This window comes from Talpa europaea (genome assembly GCF_964194135.1).
Source record: "Talpa europaea genome assembly, chromosome: 3".
Classification (NCBI taxonomy): Eukaryota; Metazoa; Chordata; class Mammalia; order Eulipotyphla; family Talpidae; genus Talpa; species Talpa europaea.
Genome location: NC_140069.1, coordinates 103,948 through 127,058, shown reverse-complemented (window position 1 = coordinate 127,058; position 23,111 = coordinate 103,948). Strand labels below are relative to the sequence as shown.

Sequence of the window (23,111 nt, the reverse complement as noted above, 5' to 3'; positions counted from 1 at the left end):
GTGGCCAGTGGGCCCGCCCCACAGGGTCCCCATGGAAACCACCTCCTCACCACCCCGTGCAGGCTGTGCACCACTCCTCCACCACCACCCCATCTGCTGCACCTCAGGACCCTGACCCCCCCAGCACGGTACAGGGTCCCCAAAGGGCCTGACAATGTCACAGCCGCATTGTGACAGACAGTGAAGGCGTCCAGGTGAGAGCTGACCACTCACATTCAGGCCTCTGGGACCAGGTCCTCCGGGACAGTCAGCACTCACCACTCGCTGCCGGCTCAGATTTAAATCAGCAGCAGGTGACACAGCCCTCGGCCTCACCAGCTCTATCGCTGCTCCGCAGCCTCAGCCGCCAGGGCTGCCCCGCTGGATGCCGCCCCATGTGCCTGCCTCACCCTCGTGCAGATTCACCTCCTGTGGCCAGGGGCTGTTTCTCACTGTGCCCCGCCTGCCAAGCCCCACTCTTGCCCAAGAACTGGCCCCCTGGGTGGGCGACGCTCTCCTCTGCAAAGCCAGTCAGTCTTTCAGACACGCGGGCCACCCCCAGTGGGCTCCCCTCACCCCCGTGCCCTCGGGCCAGCACCCAGCAGAGCTGGCAATGCCACCCAGCCCTGAGGGCTCATCAGTCTCCACTCCTTGTTTCCCACTCGTGGGCGCGTCCACTCACCCTGGAAGGCCCATGCTATGCTGCCAGGCTGGCACCAGGGCGCTGGGATTGCAAGGGGCAAAGCTGGGCCAGGGGGCCCAGAGGCCAGAAGGGGGTGGTCTCCAGCACCATCCACACCTGCGGACGAGCAGGGAGACGCCAGCTGTGTGAACCGATGGAGGAGAGGCCTCCCCTTGGGAGAAGCCCTCGAAGCTCAGACTTCGAAGAGGAGAAGCTGGCAGGGCCCCTGCAGGGAGGTGGCTGCACGGCCCAGACAGCGGGCCCCAGAGCTGGGATGCCGCCTGCCCAGGTGCAGGGTCACATGGCTTCAGGGGCCAGGTAAGATTTCAGTTTTGTCCCAAGCACAAAGGCCAGGAGCAGTTTCAAGCAGGGAACTGGACACCGCCAGCTAAATGAGACACTACGGTGCTGGCGGTGCCCGAGCGCCAAAGGCTGAACGAGTGGCCACTGGCCCCAGCCTGGTCCCGGCCTGGTCCCGGCCTGGCCCCTACAGCCCCGGCTCCCACCCAGCTGGGTCGCCTGGCCCGGACCGTGGCTCAACACTCAGGATGGAAAGGAGAGTGGAGGCAGCCTACCCAGCGCAAGCAGGGCCATACCCGCGTCGGCAGCCCCACCATGCACACCCAGAGGCCCCGGCTCTGCCTGAGCAGCCCCCACACACAGTTCCTCTCGCGGCCACACGGGGCTGGCGGGCGGGTCCCCTCTGAATGTCTTAGGGGCCGGCAAGTGCGCCAGTGGGGCCAGCCTGTGCCGTGGCCTCCCTGGCCCTGGCCATGCGCGGTGCCGACGGTGCACTGGCCAGAGCCACCGTTCCTCTCTGGACTGTCTCAGTGGGTTTTTACCACCCGGACAGCAAGCCCCCAGCAGCGTCTGTGCTCACTGTGCCCGGCTGTGTCCCAACGAGCCCCCGAGATGGAGGTGCCGGCTCCTCTCAGCACGTCCCGCTGTTGTCGCCCGCTGATGGCACTGCCGTGTCCACCATGGGGCTGAAACCCATTCCCAAGCCCACCTGGGGAACAGGCACAGCCAGACACAGGCCCCACAGACAGTCAGCACCGGGACTGAGGCCCTGGGCAGCCAGGGCTGGAGCACAGGTTGGGCCACACCACGAGTGTGGAGGGAGGCGTGGGGGAGCAGAGCCCGGAAGCCTCGAGCTGCGGTGGTCACAGTCCTAGACTCGTCCAAGGCCAGGAGGGGGAATGGCCGAGTGGACACCCAGAATCTACCTTTATAGATCTGCTCACAATGTCATGTCATCTTACCGCTGGTCCTAAACCGTGAATGTTCTTCAGTCTTGAAGGCCACACACATCAGGAATGAAGCGCAAACGTCCAGAGGACAGTGGCGCGGCCAAGGCCCCAGATTCCAGAGAGCGGAAGGTGCAGGCCAGCGGGACTCTCACGTTCCCAGGCCTCCCTCCGCTGGCCGGGCCAGCTCACAGCCGCAGGCCCACGCTCTGGCGTCCCCCGTCCTCCCTGTTACAAGGACAGCGCTGGCACGTGTAGCCACCACGCTCCGCAATTCACCTCCAGCCTTCTCGGCCACAGGACCAGAAGCCCAGGGCTGCCAGCGCCAGGCTTTGGAGCTTTGGGGCGCTGGCTGGAGCGCCCCTTCCTCAAGACCACTGTAAACAGTTCTGTGTAACGATTTACCTCTGGGGATTTGTTCCTGTTTCGCTTTCACGAAGGCTGTCCTCCCGGCGAGGCCCGGCTGGCTGCAGTCAGCGGGCGCTAAGATGGAGGCGCCACCCCTCGCGCGCCGGGAACACCCCGGGGCGCTGGGCTCCCGCGCCCGCCCTGCGCCGGGATGGCTCCTGCTTTACACGAGGACCAAAGGCGCCGCGCCAGGAACAGCCTCGCAGGGAGGCGGCCGCGGCTTCTCCACGCGCCTCCGCCGGCCGCCAGCACCTCCCGCTCTCCCGGCGCCCTCGGGCCCGATCTGGCCGCCCGCGGGCCGCACCGCGCCCGGCCTCGCCCGGCACCACCTGCTGTTGACAGAGGCTCGGCGCGCCCGCCCCTCCCGCGGCTTCAAAGACGAGCCTCGCATTGTGCGCGGGGGAGGCGCGGGGCGGGCCGGCCTCGCAGAGGTCACCGCGGCCGCGGAGCCCACGAGCGCCAGGGGCGGGGGCGCCGCGTTCCGGCCGCCGCGGGCTGCGCAGCGCCACAGCGGCCGCGGGGCGGGCGGCACGGGGCGCGGCACACCCACAGCGGCGGGGGCGCGCCCCGAGGCCCGGCCCGGCCCGGCCCGGCCCGGCCCGGCCCGCGCCGCCGCAGAGGCCGGACAAAGCCCGGCCCGCGCCCCGGAAGCGGCGCCCCCGCAGGCGCTCGGCCCGCACACGCCGCGCCCCGCGCCCCGCCCGCCCCGCCCGCCCCGCGGCACGCGCCCCGCAGCCCGCAGCCCGCACGCCCCGCAGCCCGCAGCCCGCCCCGCAGCCCGCCCGCGCGTGCACACCGCCCCGCACGCCCGCCCGCAGCCCGCCCGCGCGTGCACACCGCCCCGCACACTCACGCCGGCGGCCGCCACGCTCGCTCACACCCACCCGCGCCGCACGCTCGCGCCGCCGCCGGCCGGGCACACTCACCCCGGCGCGCGCCGCCCTGCGCGCCGCCCGGGGCCCCCGACGGCCGCGCTCCCCGCGCTCGCCCCACGGGCCGGCGCCGCCGCCGCCGCCGCCGCCCGCCGCCCGCCGCCCGCCGCCCGCCGCCCGCCGCCCGCCGCGCCCGGGTCCCGCCGCGGGGCCTCCGCGGGCCGGCGGGGCCTCCGCCATCTTCCCGGCCCGCGCCGCCCCCGCCCGCGCCCGCGCCCGCGCCCGCGCGCTCACCGGCCGGCTGCGCGCTCCCCGCGCCGCCGCGGCCCCGCATCCCGGCCGCGCCGCGCCCGAGCTCCGCGGCTCTCCCGCCGCCGCGTCCTCCGCCGCCCGCGTCCTCCGCCGCCGCCCGGGGCCGGCCCCGCGTCCCCGGTCACCAGCGCAACCCCCCGCCTCCGGCCCCGCCCCCGCGCCGCCCGCGCCCGCCGCCAGGGGGCGCCGCCCGCGCGCCTGCGCGCCTGCGCGCCCGCGGGAGGCGGGCTCCGCCGGGGCGCGCGGCATGCCGGGAGGCGGGCGTGGCGTCGGCCGGCCCCGCCCACGGCGCGGCCGCGGGAAACCGGGGTGGGCGGGGCGCCCGGGCCCGGCGTCGGGGTGGCGCGGGGCGCGGGGCGCGGGGCGCGGCCCCCCGTCGGGCCTGTCTCTGCAGGGGCGGCGCGCGGCGGTTCGCCGTGACCGCGAGGGCCTCCTTGGCCCCCCCGCGGGCCCCTCCTGGCCCCGCTGCTGAGCGGCCCGGCCCCGCCTCAGCCCGTCCGGGGGCCCCGCGGCCGCCGTCGCCCTCCGGGCCGCGCCGCTGGCCTCTGGGGCGCACGCGGCTGACCCCCGACGGGTCGGGACACCTGGTGTGGACCCCGCGCCCCGCCGCCCCGCCCGCCCCAGGCGAGGGTGTCACACGGTGAAGAAAGTTTGCTGTGGAAACATGTATTAGCAGAAACGATCCAAAATAAAATCAAGCTAGAAATTTTGATATCAGACAGAATATTAAATGCCAAACATTATAAAGGGCGGAGAGGAAGGTTAGGGTCTGTTAAGTGACTGCGAGTAATGACCAACATATTCACATGTGCGCTGACAATACCCCTTAACATAAAAAAGTCAGCTTTGTGGGGAGACCGAGCAATAGCTGCAGGGAAAAAAATACGCCTTTTTTTTGACTGGTGCGTTTTTAATTAAATCTAGTATTTTTTAAAAAGATTTCTTTATTTATGCATACAAGAGCTGGGGTACAGGCCAGAGATGCAGGGGGTGAGTGGGGAACAGAACAGGCGGATGGACTGAAATCCACTGCTGAGGGGAGCAGTGGGGAGACAGGAGAGGCCTGCTGTGCCCTGTGGGCAGCTCCCTGGCCGGCCACTGAACTGCAGAGGCTGTGGGTTGCTTCATAGCGCAGAGCTTAACCCCTTGCGCCCCCAGGGAGGCTCCGGGATGGGGAGGTTTTAATGGCCTCTCTTATCCCTTCCTCAGCAGTTAACTCAAGCCTCCTGCTTTGGCACAGCTTTGGTCTTTTGCCAGGAAGTCTGGGTTCCATCCAGGGGTTAGCCTCCCCGCCCTCCTGGCCCGGGCCAGGGTTAGGGTCTCCCTGGCACCCCCCTGAGCAGCCACTGGCACCTGGAGGTGGCAGGAGCAGGAGGACTTCCAGACACTCGCCCAGAGCCGGGGAACTGCAGCCTCCTCTGGGTGCCTTGTCTGGGGGCTCCCCCCCACACTCCCTTTCAGGGTGTGCTGGAGAGTCAAAGGGTCAAAAGGGTGATGAAGGCGGTGAGCCCCTGGAGAGCCCAGGCCTGGCCTTGCCAGCCGCCCCCCCACAGAGCGCCTCTGGTCTGGCTGGGGACCCCCATCCTGTGCAGGGCCTCTGCCCTGAGCCCCTTGCGCGCCCCGGGCCCACGCCCGGCTCTTGGGGCCCAGCTTCCAGCCCCTGAACCTGCTTGTCTGCCAGAAGCCCGTCCTCACTGTAGGGGCCCGAGGACCAGGACGGCTGGGAGGGGTCGGCCGCCCCTGGCCCGGCCCGGCGGGGGAGGCCCGCAGGCGCACCAGGACTGACCCCGGTTTCCAGGGCCCAGAGCCCTTGTGTGTAGCTCCTTGTGTGTGAGCCGCGCTCAGCCCTGACCTCAAACAAAGCGGCTATTTCACCAGAAAAATAGGGTTATTCAGAAACAACAGGCAGCTTGGGGGCAGGGGCTGGCGGCATCCCCACGAGGCGGGTGGGTTGAGGGGCCCTGGCCTCCCCTTCTCTCCTGGGCGGACCCCCGCCGCGCCCCTGGCCCCTGGCCTCTGAGGAGGGAGGCAGCCCCTGAGGGCGGGACGCGGGGGAATTGAGGCGCCCCCAGACCAAGCGCTCGCGCGAGGCGCCCTGCACAGATGAAGGCCTGTTGGGATGGGTGTGGGCCGAGAGCTCGCAGGAGCGCCCGGACTTCCCTGCAAGGTGCACAGTTTCACAGCGATGAAGCGTCGGTGGTCGGCGAGGGAGACCTAGCGGCCATCTCCCGCTGCGAGAGAGCAGAGGAGACTGTCCCTGAGCCGGCCAGCGGGCTTGGCATGAGCAGATTTGGGTGGCTCATTCAGCAGAATTGTCTTACAGGTCTAGAAAAACGAAAAAGCAGAATTTGTTCTGAAATGGACACCACGAACACTGCAAATGGAAAACACCCTTCAAAATGCGGACACCTGGTTTCTGCCTTTTGGAGGAATTTATTCATTGCAGTGTGAGCGGGGACGCCTCTGGGGACACCTCTGGGGACGCCTCTGGGGAGCCCGGCCTGTCCAGGGGACCCGCCTTATCTTTGAGCAACCTCCTGGAGGTTCCAGGTGAACATTCAAAGACTCAGCTTCAGTCAGACAGAGATCCCGCAGCCTCCAGCCCGTGCTGAAGACTCTGCCAGCAAGTGGGAGCAGATCTATCAACTTAGGAAGCCAGCCCAAAGCCTGTGCCACCACCGCCCTGCTGGATCTTTTGATGCCCTCGGCCTGGCGGCTGCAGGAGCAGGCTAGTTGCTCCGACACCAGATGTGAGGAGAGAAATAGCCTGAGTGCGAGTCAGCAGGCTGGGGCAGACGAAGACCTCACACCCAGCTCCCTGCAGCACTTATGGGGGGAGCACAGAATGTGCAAGGTTGGTGGAGCCTGAATGGTCCTTCCTGCTGAACCGAGGTGTGACTTGAATTTGGGCGCATATCGGCAAAATCAAGTCCACATTTAACGTGAACTGGACACCTTAGTTCCTTCATGCTGTGACCTTTGTCCTTCTGGGCTGTGGGGAGTCACTCCGCGCTGGTGCCAGTGTGACGTGTAGCCGACCATGCAAGGCCTAAGCTTGAGCCATCTCAGGAGGACAAGTTAGGACTGTGGGAAAATTCCAGTCCAAGACAATAGAGTCCGGGTTCCCGTCAGAAAAACAAGATGTATGGACCCTTTGTACCGGGCCCCCAGGATCTGGTGAAAGGCGCTATTGCCTGTGTTTTGCTTCTGTACTCTCGCTTGCTTTGGCACCTGCAAACTCCCGGATATGGTTTTCGGCTTTAAAAACCCTTGTCACCCCCTGCTCGGGGCTGCTCCCTACAAGAGGGACAGTCGCCGGCTGGCTCATAAAGCCTTTCTCTAAATCTGATTCAGACTCGGGGCTGTGTCTAGGGGGAGACTCCACAACACCAGCACCTCAACTAGCAAAGCCGTGGCTGAAGTCCCAGCGGCATTGCTGGCGATGCCCCACGGGCCAGGAGGTCCAGGAGGGCGCCCGCCACCACCGCCTTGGCTGTGAGCAGGCCCACGACCTGGAGGCTGCTCGCCGCGCTCCTCTTCCACCTGCCCCGAGAGGCAGCCGGAGGTGACCCCTGCCAAGGGCAGCCCACCCACTGGGCCAGACCCACCTCCCCGTGCCTTGTTGTGAAAGCGCCAAGCAGTATCAGGAGCCACACACCCTCCACCTGGGCACCACGGGCATCTGGGCATGCCTGCTCTGTGTGTGAGCATGTTTGCTGCTGAGAGAGAAATATGGTTTTGTTTTTGTTTTGTGTAGAAGAACCAGGGTGCAGGCCAGAGGTGCGGGGGTGAGAGGACTCCCCAGAGATAGAGCGGGGAGCAGAACTGGCAGACTGATGAAATCCACGGCTGAGGGGAGCAGCGGGGAGACAGGAGAGGTCTGCTGCGCCCTGGGGGTCACTCCCTGGCCAGGTATCAAACTCGTGCTGCAGTGGCTGTGGACAGCCTCACAGTGCTGTGCTTAACCCCTGGCGCCACCAGGGAGGCCCCATTTAACTTTCTAACAATAATTCTGACTGTGATTCTGTGATTATTAAAGTACAATGAATTAACTGCTGAAAGTCTATAAATTAATGGACTGAAGATAGGATTTAAACTGATTTTTTGAGCTCCTGGGCATCAGAATGGGGGCCGGGCAGCGGGAGATATGCTGAGGGAGGCACTGGGGATCTGACGGGAGCGAGACGGTGGAAACCGGCCAGGAGTTCAGGGCAGGGGGGAAGGGCAGCCGGTGCCGGCCCCTGTCTGAGGCCAACGGTGCGGGAGGGGAGCCAAGGGCGGCAGTTTGTCTCCTGCAAGGCAGCGTTCTCACCTCCGCAGCACATCGATTTAGACCTGATGTGTGTTCTGTCTTGAGTTTTATTTTTAAATATTTTTTTTATTTATGCATACAAGAACAATTGCCAAATTCTTTCCCACATTTATCACGTTAAAAATGTCTTTCTTGGAAAATGTTTTTATGTCAATAAAGTATCTTTCAGGTTCATCATTCCCAGGGGGTTTTTCTCCGAGTGGGTTTGCTGGAGCAGGGAGAACGGCCAGCTCGGGCTGAAGCCTTTCCCACGCACACCGCGACCGTGGAGTCTCTGACCAGCCTGAGTCACTCCGTGTCCAATGAGGGGCGAATCCTGACCGAAGGCTTTTCCACATTCGTGATATTTACAGAGCGTCCCCCGAGCGTGACTCTCCTGATGTTCAGGAAGTGGGGAGATGTGACCGAAAAGTTTTCCACGTTGGTTGCTTCCAAAGGCTGGCTCCCTGGCGCGAATCGTCCAACGCAAAACCAGGTTTGCACTGTGGCCAGAGACTCCGCCCGGCTGTTCGCACACAGAGCGTTTCCCTCCAGTGTGGATCTGCCTGTGTGGCCTCAGGCTGGGGCAGCCAACCAAGGCTGGGCTGCAGTCTCTGCACTCGGGGTTCACTTTTCTACACACTGGTGGGTTCTCCCCAGTATGGATTCTCTGATGTTGAGTGAGGGTTGACCGCCAGTTGAAGGCCTTCCCACAATCACCACATTCATATGGTTTCTCCCCAGTGTGAACCCTCTGGTGTAGGGTGAGTTGTGAGCTCTGACTGAAGGCTTTCCCACATTCAATGCACGGATAGGGTTTCTCCCCAGTGTGCACTCTTCGATGCTGAACAAGAGTTGAACTCCGGCTGAAGGTTTTGCCACACTCATTACAGACATAAGGTTTTTCTCCAGTGTGAATCCTCATGTGCTCAGTAAGATGAGAGTTAAAACCAAAGGCTCTGCCACATTCATGGCATACGTAGGGCTTCTCTCCGGTGTGAACTCTGTGGTGGAGAAAAAGACTGGAACTGTGACTGAAGGCCTTCCCACACTGGCTACATTTATGGGGCTTCTCCCCAGTGTGGATCCTCTGATGTTGAATAAGGCTTGAGCTCCTACTGAAGGCCTTCCCACACTGGCTACACGCATGGGGTCTCTCGCCAGTGTGAATCCTCTGATGCTGTGTTAACTGTGGACTCTGGCTAAAGGCTTTCCCACATTCATTACATTTGTAAGGTCTCTCTCCTGTGTGAATTATACGGTGTTGAATAAGTGTTGAGCTTCGACTGAAAGCCTTCCCACACTCGCTACACCCGAAAGGTTTTTCTCCGGTATGGATTCTCTGATGGAGAAGGAGGTGGGAATTGAGACCAAAAGTCTTCCCACATTCATTACATTTATAAGGTTTATTTCCGGTGTGAACTCGATGGTGCAGGATAAGGTTTGAGCTGCGGGCAAAGGCCCACCCACACTGTGCACACTCATAGGGCTTCTCCCCATTGTGACTTCTCTGATGCCTATTCAGGTCTGAATTATATTTGAAGGTTTTGTTGCATATGTCACATTTAAAGGCTCTCTGTTCTGTTTTATTTCTTTGAAATCTAATGACATTTTGGTTCAGATTCAAGTTTGTATCAAAAACACCACACTTGTGGATTCTTTCTACTGGAGATCTTTCCCTACACAGTAGAGTTTCTTTCCTAAAAGCTCTTTTGTAAAGATGGGGCTTCTTCAAATTCTGCCCGGCAGAATCTTCCCGATTCCCTTCCACTTTACCTTCACTGCACCATGCTTCCTGTATCTCAGATGCCTGTGAGTTACCACTCAAGAATCTCCTTGATGGGCTTCCCCGGTGGCGCAGCGGTTGAGCGCTGGTTTGCGAAGCTGCCTCCGGCCTCTGCCGCGCCGGTTCGATCCCTGGCTGCTCCCTGGCCACCGGAGGAGGGTCCCACATGGCGCGCAGACCTCTCCTGCCGCCCGCTGCTCCCCTCAGCAGTGTACTTCGGTCCTTCTGCCTGCTCTGCTCCGCTCTGGCTCTGGTGGATTCTCTCACCCTCCCGCGCTTCTGACTGTACCCAGTGCATGTATAAACAAACAAACAAACAAACAAATAAATAAATAAAACATGCCTCTGTTTAAAAAAAAAAATTTAAAAAAAAAAAAAGAATCTCCTTGATATCAGTTCTTTGGGTTTTACTTCTTCAGAACATTTCTGGTTTAGAAAGCATAGCTCCTTCTCAGTCCCAATCTCAAAATCTGTTATACAAAACATAAAGGAGTTATTGGAGAAAACTATCCACCACTGATAATATCCACGTGTTAGAAGCTCTGACTGTTCCACTGTTATCCAGTGGAAAAGCAGGTGGCAAGAAGAACTGGGAAGATGCTCAATCAGCAGGAAATGTCTTTAGTAATCAAATAAATGGAAATTAAAACAAATTATGACTTTTCATCCATTAAATTGGATTATTAATCCATTCAACAAATAGTTAGAAGATCAGGAATGTTCTAAGTATGGCACAAAATAGCCTCTGACCCCATGGAGCTTACATTCTAGTCAGTGGACAGATAACATGTTCGAATAACATGGCCTGGCAAACCATCCACCATGGCAATTATGTGGAAACATGAGCATCTATCCTAGAATCCAAGTCAGTTCCATGCTCAGAAGAGAGCTGGGAGGAAGCGAGGTTTTCAAACAAGTCTAAGAACTAGAACAGCCTCACTCAGATTAGAGCCAGAGCATGAGCCGTGAGTGGGGCTGGGGCTGGGAGGTCGTGAAGGCACTTCCAGAAGCTCAAGAAATGTGGCGCTTTGTTAGACATACTGATGAGAAATGGTATGGGACTGTAAATGTGGCTTTTTATTTTTTAATTTTTTTTAAAGATTTATTTATTTTTATACAAGAGCTGGGGTACAGGCCAGAGGCGCGGGAGGGTGAGAGGATTGACCAGAGACAGAGCAGGGAGCGGAACAGGCAGACAAGAGAAATACACTGCTGAAGGGAGCAGTGGGCACGACAGGAGAGGTCTGCGCACCGTGTGGGATTCTCGCCGGCACAGCCGGGATGGAACCCTCACTGCCGATGCTGCGGACAGCTTCACAGCACGGCACTCAACCCGCTGCGCCACTAGGGAGGCCCTGTAAATATGGCTTTTTAGAGAGAAAGTTGGAAACAGCACCAAAATAATGGCTATACTACACCTCCTTTGTCCCCAAAATGGCACTTGCGGGAAGTGGGTGGTCGAGGGCGGGAAGACCTGCTGGCACCAGGGCCGCAGTGGAGCTCCACCCAACTGTGAGGAAGTAGAAACAGCCCAAATACCAAAAAAAGAGGGACTGTTTAAACCAATCATAAGCCATTTATATGCTGGAAGACCGTTCTGTGTTTAAAATTATACAATAGAAAGATATACATTTGAAAATCCATGGCCAAAAATCATGTTCTCGAATTGTATGTCTAACATAAATCAAATTTTATTGACAATGGCTATGTGAAATAGGTGCTGTTTCTTCGTCGATACAGGCATCTTTTATATATACAAACCCCAGAGGGGAGGGCGTGTCAGACAAAGGGAAGGTAGGAGGAGATGCTCGCGCAGGCACAAGCGGGCAGAGTCGCCCACGTACACGTTTCTTTAGCACAATCGATGAAGCCACATAGGTTTGGCATTTTCTCCAACAAGGGTTTTTATTGCTGAGTCAAATTCTATAACACGTGATAGGATTATGTAGTTACGTCAATGTCAGTTTTGACAGACCACATTTTTCTAGGCTATACATTTTATCTCAATATTCAAATTTTTGGAATAAATATGTTCAGACATCTTTTTATTTTATGTCTGTGGTGTGTATGTTGGTGGCTCCTTTCTCATTTGGGTTATTTGCTTCCTTCCTCTCTTCTTGATCATTTACATCTAGAATATAGAGATGGTAGCGGCCCCAAGGCCTTGGTGTGGTCAGTGAACTTTGATGCCAAAACTTGACAAAACAATGATATGAAAGGGACAACTTCAGACCAATCTCTCACAATTATAGATGCAAAAATCTTAAATAAAACACACAAACCAACGCCAGTGATGTGCAGCAAGGCGACAAGCTGGGTTAATCCCAGCAGCGCAAGGTTAACGTATCAGTAGAAGAATTTCTGTGACTCGCCCACTTAAAGAAAAGGGCAGGGAATGATACAGAAGGAACTTTTGATAAAGTTCAACACCAATTTCTGATTAAGAACGCCCCAAACTCTCAGAGAACTAGGGCCAGAACTGTGCTCGAGCTGTGCTCAAAACACCTGCAGCAAACACCGACCTTGGGGCGGGAGCAAGGCCCAAGGGTGCACTGTCCCCTTGGCCGCGCCTGCTGTGCCGCCGCCGAGCCCAGAAAGAACCGTGGTGCACGAAGGTCGGAAAGGAAGAAATTGAATCTTCACTTGCAGGAAATTTGTAAAAGTTTATCAAGTTTGCTGATTAAAAAATAGGTTACATTTATATGCAGAGAAAATAGAAATAGCTAGAAAATTACAAGTTATCACTTAAGCCCAAATAGGAAACTGCCTAGACCCACTGGCAGCGGAGCAGGTGGGTCACTGTGGGCCAGCGCTGACCAGCAGGGGTCACAGAGGCCACAGACATGCTTTTGAGTGAAAGAGACTGGACACAGAAGGATGTGTGCTGTGTGACTGCAGTTATTAAATCCCCAAATCAGTCAAAACTTCATGTTTTGGGGGCAAAGGGGCCTGGAAGAGCATAGGGGGCTTCTGCGTCACTGAAATGATTAGTTTCTCATCCTGGTGCTGGCTGCGCGGCCGGCTCTGATGTGTGGAATACAGTCAGAAGTTGTGTGCTTTTATGTATGTACGTTGAGTAGCAAGAAAAATTATTTTTATAGAAAAAATTAATATGTTGCCCTGTCTATAAGCAGAAGTGTGTGTGTGTGTGTGTGTGTGTGTGTGAGAGAGAGAGAGAGAGAGAGAGAGAGAGAGAGAGAGATGGCACATGAATAAAAAATATCAAGCACGCAGGAATAAAGCCAATCTGCTCACAGAGCATCACAGTCCATCACTGAGTGCAGCTGCGAAGACACAGACAGACAAAGGCCCACGACACCACAGACTGGGGTCATCAGGCTACAGAGATTTCCATTACTCCTGAAAATTTACTGTCACCCCAATCAAAAATCCAGCTTTTTTTTCTTTTGAGTCACTGATTCGATAATGAATGTGGAAATGCAAAGACCCAAGAGCAGGTCGGTGGGAGGAGCAGCGGGAGGGAAGGCTAGGCTCTGGAAGGCAGCCGCGGGGTGCAGAGGGTGGCCCAGAGGAAGCTACATTCCAGCGGGGCCCCCAGCAGGCGCCCTCTGGCCACTGCTTGGCAGGCTGAGTCCGGCAACTGCATGTCCATCCATGCCACACTTTCCTAGGACAGGTGAAATAAAATTTGCATTTTTTGATATGAAATAAAAAGTACCAGTACAAGGAGGTAAGAAAATATACATTTCTCTAGTTTAAAAGGTCATTGCCCTGGGCCTCCCCGGTGGCGCAGCGGTTGAGCGCTGGGTTGCGAAGCTGCCCGCAGCCTCTGCAGCGCCGGTTCAATTCCCGGCTGCTCCCTGGCCACCGGAGGAGGGTCCCACATGGCGCGCAGACCTCTCCTGCCGCCCGCTGCTCCCCTCAGCAGTGTACTTCGGTCCTTCTGCCTGCTCTGCTCCCTGCTCTGGCTCTGGTGAATTCTCTCACCCTCCCGCGCTTCTGACTGTACCCAGTGCATGTATAAACGAAACAGACGAACAAACAAATAAATAAATAAAACATGCCTCTATAAAAAAAAAAAAGAAAAAAAAATAAATAAAAGGTCATTGCCCAAAACACCAGATTTAAATAAAAAAAAAAGTCTCTATGGAAAACTAAATGTCCTTAAAAGTGACTTTAATTATTCTGCCTGTGGTGACAGCGCCACTGCCACAGGCCTTTCACTGTCAAACCATTAAAACTGCTTATACGTCTTTTTTCCCCCCTAAACTTTTTTTGGAGGCACTTTTTTATATTTATATGTATTTATTTATCGTTGTGTAGAAGAACTGGGGTGCAAGGCAAAGGTGGGGAGTGAGAGGACTCTCCAGAGACCGAGTGGGGAGCAGAACAGGTGGATCCAGTGAGACACCCTGCTGAGGGGAGCAGTGGGGAGGCAGGAGACGTCTGCTGCGCCCTGTGGGCTGCTCCCTGTCCAGGGTCGTACTCAGGCCGCAGTGGTGACCTCCTGAGACTGAGCCCCAGGCTCCTGGGGAGGCCCCAAAACTGCTTATATTTCTTAAACTGGATTTAATAATAACAAAGGCACCCTTATCTCACTCGGATTTACTTGTAAATACATCGTGAATATTGGCTGATACTACGAGGTGGTCAAAAGTTTAAGCTACAAGTATACATGTACTTACAGAAGTAAACTGACTATCTGCCTTTCGGCCAGAACCGCTATCTTCCAGTAAGTCGCCAAAAGGACCAACACAAAGGGAAAGAGAAGAGGGACCTGCTATATGTTCTCTAGGCCTTTTAGAAAACATGGAGTTGTTCCTTTGGCCACATACATGCAAATCTACAAGAAAGGTGATATTGTAGACATCAAGGGGATGGGCACTGTTCAAATGCTCCACAAATGTTACCATGGCAAAGCTGGAAGAGTCTATAATGTTACCCAGCATGCAGTTGGCATTGTTGTAAACAAGCAAGTTAAGGGCAAGATTCTTGCAAAGAGAATTCATGTTCGTTTTGACCACATTAAGCACTCTAAGACCAGACAAGGCCTCCTGAAATGTGTGAAAGAAAATGATCAGAAGAAAAAGGAAGCCAAAGGAAAGGGTAGTTGGGTTCAGCCGAAGCGCCAGCCTGCTCCACTAGAGAAGCACACTTTGCGAGAACCGATGGGAAGGAGCCTCAGCTGCTGGAACCCATTCCCTATGAATTCATGGCATGAGAGCTGTGCAAAAAGAAATAAAAGAGCTCTGGACTATAAAAAAAAAAGATAGAGAAGTAAACTATCTGTAGTGTATGTTGGAAACAGCAAAGTGGGTTCCTAGTCCGACAGGAGGAGGTGGAGGCCAGGAGACGTGAAAACCCAGCACAGTGAGATATCAAAGGCAGAAGCAGGTGCTTGAAAAGCTTCCCCATGGGGTGTTCGGGAGGGAATGAGGACCAGTCCCCAGGACCCGTGACCTGTGTGTGTTTGACCGGTCTCAATAAAAAAAAAAAAAAAAAAGGGCAGCTCATTGCAGCAGACTGAGTGGAAGGTCCAAGTGCAGCTCAAAGCAGATACCAGGTGACAACACTAGGGGTGACAGCAGCTCTCCCTGAGAGCACGGGGGTGCTGGCAGATGTTAGGGGCACCCCAGTAAAAAACAGCTAAGACACTGGCTACCAGATGACATGCGCGCGGACAACGGTGGGACACCCAGAGGAGACTCCTGGCTCGCCCAAGGCCGCGCAGCGATTGGCCACAGAGGAGAGAGGCTCCGGTTCTTCTCCCTCCCAGCCCAGAAAATCAACATCGGCCTGGACGGTCACAGCGGTCTGGTCTGGGAGGACGAAGCTTAGTTCCGAGTCTCTGTCTCCGGGAGGAAGAGCGAGGGGGACGGAGGGAAGGGGCCGCGGAGCGTCCGCGTCGGGAGGCAGACGCAGCTAGGCGAATGGCAGCAAAAGGGCTGACAGGGGAGGGAGGAGGGGACAGCCCTGGGGTGGGGTGCCGCGGGTTGCTGCGGGCGCAGCTCCCCGCTCGAGCCTGGGGCTGAGCCGTCTTGCCACAGCAGAGGCAGGAACACCGCGGGAAACCACAGCACTTGGGGCTGGAGGTCCAGAAGCGAGAAGCAGGGTCTGTGAATGCTGAGGATGATGGGGGGCTCCGGGGAGGGGTCAGCGAGGGGAGACCCACGCTCTTTCCAAACCATGACCCCTGACTCAGGCCCCGGGGAACAAGAGGCCAGCCCGGGAGTCTCGGTCAGCCCAGCACAGGAAGCTGCCGCTGAAGACAGAGCGCGCCCCCAGCGGACACCCAGCAGGCCCTCCCGTGGGAGGACCCCACGCGGGCAACGCTGCCATGGGAAACCAGCCCAGGCAGACCCTGGCAGCAGCCAGGTGTTGCCACTAATGGGCAAGGATTTTATTTTATTTTTTTTATTTATTTTTATTTTTATTTAGATTTTTTTTTAATGGAGGCATGTTTTATTTATTTGTTTATACAAGCACTGGGTACAGTCAGAAGCGCGGGACGGTGAGAGGATTCACCAGAGCCAGAGTGGGGAGCAGAGCAGGCAGAAGGACCGAAGGACACTGCTGAGGGAGCAGCGGGCGGCAGGAGAGGTCTGCGCGCCATGCGGGACCCTCCTCCGGTGGCCGGGGAGCAGCCGGGGATCGAACCGGCGCCGCAGAGGCCGCGGGCAGCTTCGCAACCCAGCGCTCAACCGCTGCGCCACCGGGGAGGCCCTGGGCAAGGATTTTAAAGTGACTATTATTCTGGGGCCCCCCTGGGGGCGCAGGGGTCAGTCTCAGCACCACGAGGCTGTCCCAGCCGCTGCGGCCTGAGGCCACCCCGGCCAGGGAGCTGCGCACACAGCGCAGCAGACCCCCCCCCCCCCCCGTGTCCCCTCCGCAGTGTGTGTCAGTGGGCCCGCCTGCTCTGCCCCCACTCTGTCTCTGGGGTGTCCTTACTCCCCCACCGCTGGCCTGCACCCCAGCTCTTGTGTGCATAAACAAATAAAATAAATGTTTTAAAAGTAAATAGAGCGACTATTTTACTTACCCGCAATGAAGTGAAATAAAACATGACAATCTCAGAGAAGCGGGGGTTCTCTGCGGGGGATGGCACACACAGCAGAGGGCCCGCGGGCATCTGCGCGCCGCAGGGAGCGCTTTCCGGGCAGCCCCACGGCGGGGCCTGGACGGGGCTCTCCGTGGCGGCCGGGGCGTGTTCAGCAGGGCCGGCGGGAGCGGGGCTGCCGGGCCAGCCGGGTGTGCGGGGACCACGGCCAGTCGAGTCTCCCGCGTTTGACCGAAGACGGCGGAAATGCGCGCAGGGGGGGGGGGGAACCGGCGGGGCACCCCGGCCGCATCCCACCCCGCCCCAGCAGGAGCGGACCCGCACGAAGGCGCTTCTCAGAACAGAGACCTGCGGACGGGGCCTGGAGCCCCTCGGACACGCGGACGGGACGGGGAGCCCCACGGACACGCGCACCGACGGGGAGGGGCGCGAGGGCGCAGCCCCGCCACGAAGCGCCCGCAGACCCGCCGGGCCTCGAGGGCAACCGGGAAAGCTGCGCGGAATTCCAAACAGGACCTAAACAGCCCGAATAAATAAAGCTCCAGGGGCCCAGGGGGCCCTGAGCAGGCGGGTGTAGAGGCCAGCAGACACCCACAAAGCCGCCCGGCTTCGCAGCCGCCGGTGACCACGCGGCCCCGCCAGGCCCAGGCCAGGGGGCGTCAGGGGAGGCCGGCCGGCCCGAGGCTCCGCGGGCGCGGGGTGGACTGGGCGGCCGAGCTGGGGCTGCCTGGGCAGCAGCTTCCAGGCTCGCAAGCGCCGCGATCAGCCCGTAAATGCCAACGAGGCGCCGCGGGCGGGTGGGGGAGACGAAGGGAGGCAGCGGCACCCACGGGCGCACCCTTCCCAGCAGCCAAGAGGGCCGGGAAAGGCCTCCCTGAGGCAGAGGCCGGCGCACCAGCGGTGGGTAAGTGCCAAAGGACGAAATCAGACTGTGTTCTTGACCGCAGTAGAATTAAATTACAAATTAGTAACCATAAGATAAATAGGAAAGCATCAACCATTTGGGGATTGAACACGTCTAAATAATCATGAGGTTAAAGAAGAAATCACAAGGAAAAGTAGGTCATATTTTGAACTCAGTGATGAAAACACAACGCATGACTTCCGTGGAGGCGTCTAAGTCGGGGCTTCAGCGGAAGATGTGTCCCCCCAAACGCCTGTGAGAAGCACCGGCCAACAGTCTCTCCCTTCAGGAAATGCACTGACTCACACAACGGGTGTGAACCGTCCTGGCGCGGGGCACACTGCGCCCAGTAATCCACTCAGAAAGAGTCTTTCTAACTAAATGACTGGAAGACTGACTGGCCGAGCGGGAGATGGGAGAATGTCTGGCAAGGGCCCGGCGTAAACAGTTCTGCACTAACTGCAGGCCCCAGCCGACAAAGGCGGGGGCATTTATGCTTTGCAGGGAGAAACAAGACAATAGGCCAGAAACAGGAGGGACGGGGGAGGGAGAACAAGGCCAGCAACTGTCTCCACGCTGGGAGGCAGTGGGTGCGCAGAGCTGCCCACACTGCAAAGGCAGCACTGTGCTGACCACCGGGCACGGTGGGACAGAAAAGGACAGTCTAGGGCTCCCCAGTGGCGCAGCGGGTTAAGTGCAGCGCTGTGAAGCTGTCCGCAGCCTCTGCAGGGCGGGTGTGATTTCCAGCCGGCCAGGGAGATAACCACATGGTGCGGCAGACCCCTCCTGCCTCGCCCGCTGCTCCCCTCGGCAGTGCTTTCGGCCCCTCCGCCTGTTCTGCTCCCCACCTGTCTCTGGTGAATCCTCTCACCCTCCCGTGCCCCTGCCCTGTACCCCAGCTCTTGTATAAAAATAAATAAATCTGGGGCCTCCCTGGTGGTGCAATGGGTTAAGTGCTATGAAGCAATCCGAAGCCTCTGCAGCATGAGTTCGATCCCTGGCTGGCCAGGGAGCAACCCACATAGCGCGGCAGACCTCTCCTGTCTTGCCCACTGCTCCCCTCAGCAGTGTATTTCAGTCAGTCTGCCTATTCTGTTCCCCGCTCTGTCTCTGGTGAATTCTCTCATCCCTCGCATCTCTGGCCTGTGCCCCAGCTCTTGTATGCATAAATAAATAAATAAATCTTATAAATAAATAAATAAATCTAAAAAAAAAAAAAGGAAAGAACAGAAAAGGACAGTCTACTTCCTAGTGGGCTGGCAGGGCCAACAGCACCGTCTCAAGAGGGAGTAAGGAGACACTGACTTAAGGGGCAAGACAGTGATTCAGGACTGAGCACAGAGGAAGCCTCCCTGAGAACAGTTGCCTGTCAACACACATCACACAAACCAGCAAGAGCCTTTCAGGGTACGTGTGAAAGCATGTCCAGTCCAGGTCCTCCGGTGGGCGCCCCAGCCTGGGGCCACGCCAGGAGCTCCCCCCACCCTTCCCACGCAGCAGCCCCCACCTCTCTTACCTGCCCTGATGCTCCTGGAGGCCTCTGGCTCCTTGGCTGTCCCGAGGCCCCTGGCCCACAGCACCTGGCCCTGCTCTAGCTGGGAGATCAGCTCCGGCTTAGGAATAGGGAGTCCTGTCCCGGTGAGAACTTGGGGTGAGCTGGTGTGCGCCTGGGGGCTGGTGGGATGTGCAGGGGCTGGGAGCCCCCTCAGCAGGTGTGCCCAGATGAGGGGAGAGGTGGCCCAGAGCCAGCCCTGAAGGAGGGTCCCCTCACTGGACACAGAGGCCTGTGGCAGGCGGGGAATGGATCAGGAGCTGGGACCAGGTGGAGCTCCCATAGGGAGTGGGCAGGCCAGGCCAGGGACCTGGGCCAAGACTCTTTTGGGCTCCGAGGCTGACAGCTGCAGCCCCTGCCCCGTCCCGCCCATGCCCATCCCCCAAGGCTTGGTCAAGTTGGGGGTCTCACCCAGTGAGGCCACATGCTCAAAGTTCTCCAGCATCACGTCCCTGTACAGAGCCCACTGGTCAGGGCCCAGCCGCCGCCACTCTGCTTGTGAAAAGTACACAGCCACGTCCTGGAAGGTCAGCGTCGCCGCCTCCTGCCAGACACAAGGCCGCTGCCCCAGGGCCACACACCTGTGCCTTGGGGACACCCTCCGCCTCGGGACCATGTCAGCCCCAGCACCCCTCTTGCTGGGGAAGGGGTGAGTCGAGTCCCAGAACCCTTTCTTTGGGCGCGAGGCCTCCACGGCCTTTCCAACTGCTCGGCTTGCTGCTCCGGAGGTGATACCTGCACAGAGGTGGACACCTGCACAGATGGGGCGGGGCCAGGAGGAAGGCGGACTCACCTGGGCTGCCGGAAGCCCCAGGACGGCTGCCATGCGGGGGTGGGGGGCGCGGGATTCGAGGGGCTGCTGGGGCTGCCCCAGGACACCGTCAGCCGAGGGGACCCATACTCAGAACCACTCGGTCTCATGAAGTCACCCGCCAACTTCCAGGGCCTAAGGGGTAAGTGGAGGGCGACCAAAGGACGGACATTAGCCCTGGGCAGCTCCTGGCGCCTCGAGTACCGTCGCTCGTGGACGTCGCTGGTGAGCGGCCTGTGGCCACAGACCCCGCCGGGGAGGGGGGTGTCCGCGAAAACCCTCGGAACCTGCGGCAGGTGGGCGGTCGAGGGGGCGGGCCTTGAGGGGCGTGGCCAGACGGGCGGGGTCTTGGCAGGGGCCGGATGCTGGGCGGGAGGGGCGGGGGGCGCTGGGCCAGCGGGCCCAGGCTGGGCGTCCCCAGCCCGGGTGGGCCAGGCTTGCGGAGGGGAGGGGCGGGGCGAGGCCGCGGTCCGCCTCCAGAGCCAAGCTGGTGCCCGGGGGCAGCTGCGCAGCCCCTCAGCCGGGAGGACGCGGGAGGAGTGGGTAGGTGGGTGGCTGGAGCTGAAGCGACGCAGCCAGAGCCTGTCGTGCTCGGCACCTCCGTCCAGGCTTCTGGGCGCGCCTCTGGTCCTCATCCTTCCAACAGCCCTGGCCAGGCCCCCACTTCGGCCCGTCCCAGCCCCCTTCACCCGCCTCCCTTCCCGGGCTGCCTCCTCCCGGGCTTGGGGCTCCCGGGGTCCGCGCCGCCCTGGCCTTCGCGCGCTCGGCGCCCCAGGGCCGGTGGGCGCGCCTCCGCGGCCGCACCTGTCACTCGCCGCCACGCCCCGCCCGAGCCGCACACCTGGGGCGGTCCGGCCCGAGGGGTGGGGCCCGCAGGAAGGGGCGGGGCCGCCAGCAGCGAGTGCGCCTGCGCCGACCCCGGGCTCGGCGGGGCCGGAAGTGACTGCGAGGCCCCGCCCGGCACTTCCGCCCCGGGAGCGCCGGTGCCGCGGCCGCGCGTCCCTCACCTGCCGCACCCCACACCTGCCGCGCCCCGCGGCCCCCCGTTCACCGGCCGACCCCCACCCCTCATCCCCGCACCCCTGCCGCGCCCCCCGCTTCCCCACCGCTCTGCCCTCCGCGCAGCCGCGCACACGCCAAGATGTTCCCTGGACACGCGGCCCTTGAGGACCAGCCGCGCCCGGTGGGGCGGGACGGGGCCAAAACCCGGCAGGAATGAGCGGATGGAGCCCGGGGGGCGGGCAGCGGGAATTGTGCCCCAAATGTAGGACTAGGTTTGAGGCAGTGAGGAGGAAGGGGACTGCCCAGGAGCGGGCTGCCCGCTGTGTCTCCGCAGGCCTCTTGACCCCGCTGCCCGCTGCTGTCTGTGCCAGCGGCCCTCCCTTTCCTTTTTAAACCATAAATAAATAAATAAAAATAAAGTTACAATGAGATTAAACTTTTTTTTTAAAGGTTAACAAAAGATTTATGTACAAGGGACGGGGAATGAGGAAATGTACAACTCAGGGAGAGAAGAGAGAGAAATTCCTAGATGTGTCCTCCCCACTAGCATCGCTGGTTTTTATTTACAAACAGAGACAATGGCTGCTTAGCTCCGCCCTTAGGTCCTCGCCACTGCCCTTTGGGGAAGGGAATTAAACTTGTAAATTAAACTCTGTTGTGAGCTAGCTGTCCCCTAAACGTCCGCCCAGTCATCTGGACTTCTGCCCCTTCCTCTTTGGAAAGTACTTTCAATAAAACTTGGCCTTACCTCTAAGCTCTTGTTAGGGGGAAAAGGAAGTCCTAAAGCTAATTCCATACAGGCTTTGTGGACTCCACCCCCACCCCAGGCCAAAGCCAAAGCAACTGGGAACTCCACATCCCATCACCACCAAAGGGAAGGTGGCTGGGACCTGAGGGTGGGGTTCAGCAGCCAGGTGGGTATAAAGCCAGACACGTGGGTTTTGGGGGGGGGGTCCCCCATTTTGGCTCCCCGCCAGCTCGCAGCTTAGCCAGCTCTGAGAGTGACTTTGGGTTTCCGGGTTGGTGGATTGGGTAGGACACATTAAAGACTTTATTTCCCTATTTTTTTCCCTGAGTTGTACATTTCCTCAATTCCCTTTCCCTTGTAAATAAACCTTTTATTAACCTTTTGTATGTGCCTGTAGTGGAGTATTAAGTCCCTTTTAAGCGCATGGGTGAGGACCCACAGCCAGGCAACCCATTTTATATCAGGGCTGCTCGGTAACACGCTCAGCCCCGGGATCCACACAACCACATGCAGCTGCCCCTCCTCCCTCCTCACCTGCCTTCAATGACTGCGGAGCCTGACCACGAGGAAAGCTGCTGTCTCACCAGTACTTCGTGCTGGGGAGATGGATGCGGGCTGTGCCGGCAGGATGCCGTGGGCACAGCCCTGAAAATCCATCAAGCTCCACGTGCAGGGCCTTAAAGCCAACCAGCACCTTTGGGGCTGGTGGGCGGGGCACTCCTGGCGGGGACCCTGCCTTGCATGGGGCGGCTGCACAGACAATGGCTAGTGATCTGTTTTCTTTGGACTAAAACTCTTGTTGTGAGCTGAGACTTGTGCCCAGTGACACCATGAGAAAGTGTCAGACATTGACACCGTGAGGAAAACAGGATGGGCCACGATGACCAGCGGTGACAACAGACTGGGGGCCGAACTTGACAGACCAGCCGTGTCAGAGCGGGCTTTGGGGTGACATACCCTGTTCTCTATGATTGTTGGCTTTCTGGCCCTGGCATTTTCCAGTTACAACTTTCCATCTGGGAATCCACCCCCCAAAGTAGCAAAACTGTAATGGTAGGATCCCCACCCAAGTTATTTTATAGTGGAGAAATTTTGGAGGAGACCTAAGTTTTCTACAACAGTAATGGGTAAATCAGTTGTCTTGTGTCTGACTGAACATAGTACAGCCAAACAATATGATTTTTAAAAGAAATTTTATTGGTGAAGAGTAAAGTTGATGGAATAGAATGTAAAACTGACATGTAAGACCATACACAGCCTCCACGGTGTGTGTTTGTGTCCTGCACAAAGATCTGTGAGGCCAGGAGCCTCCTTTGTTTCGTTCATTGCGGAATCACGGCCTACAACAGGGCCTGCAGCATCCAGGCCTCCCTGGCGGTGCAGGGGCTGAGTTTCAGCACTGTAAAGCTATGCCAGCCATTGCAGCCTGAGTCCACCCTCCATCCTGGCCAGGGAGCTGACCCACAGGGCACAGCAGACCTCCCTGTCTCCCTGCTGCT

General features: G+C 58.7%; 1 pseudogene across 1 annotated transcript; it reads left to right on the top strand.

Annotated features, from left to right (window-relative positions):
- Window positions 1-815: 815 nt before the first annotated feature.
- LOC311168255 (large ribosomal subunit protein eL21-like) lies at window positions 816-14,759 on the top strand (annotated as a pseudogene). Its single transcript has 2 exons — window positions 816-979; window positions 14,286-14,759. The product of its transcript is annotated as a large ribosomal subunit protein eL21-like (transcript).
- Window positions 14,760-23,111: the final 8,352 nt, after the last annotated feature.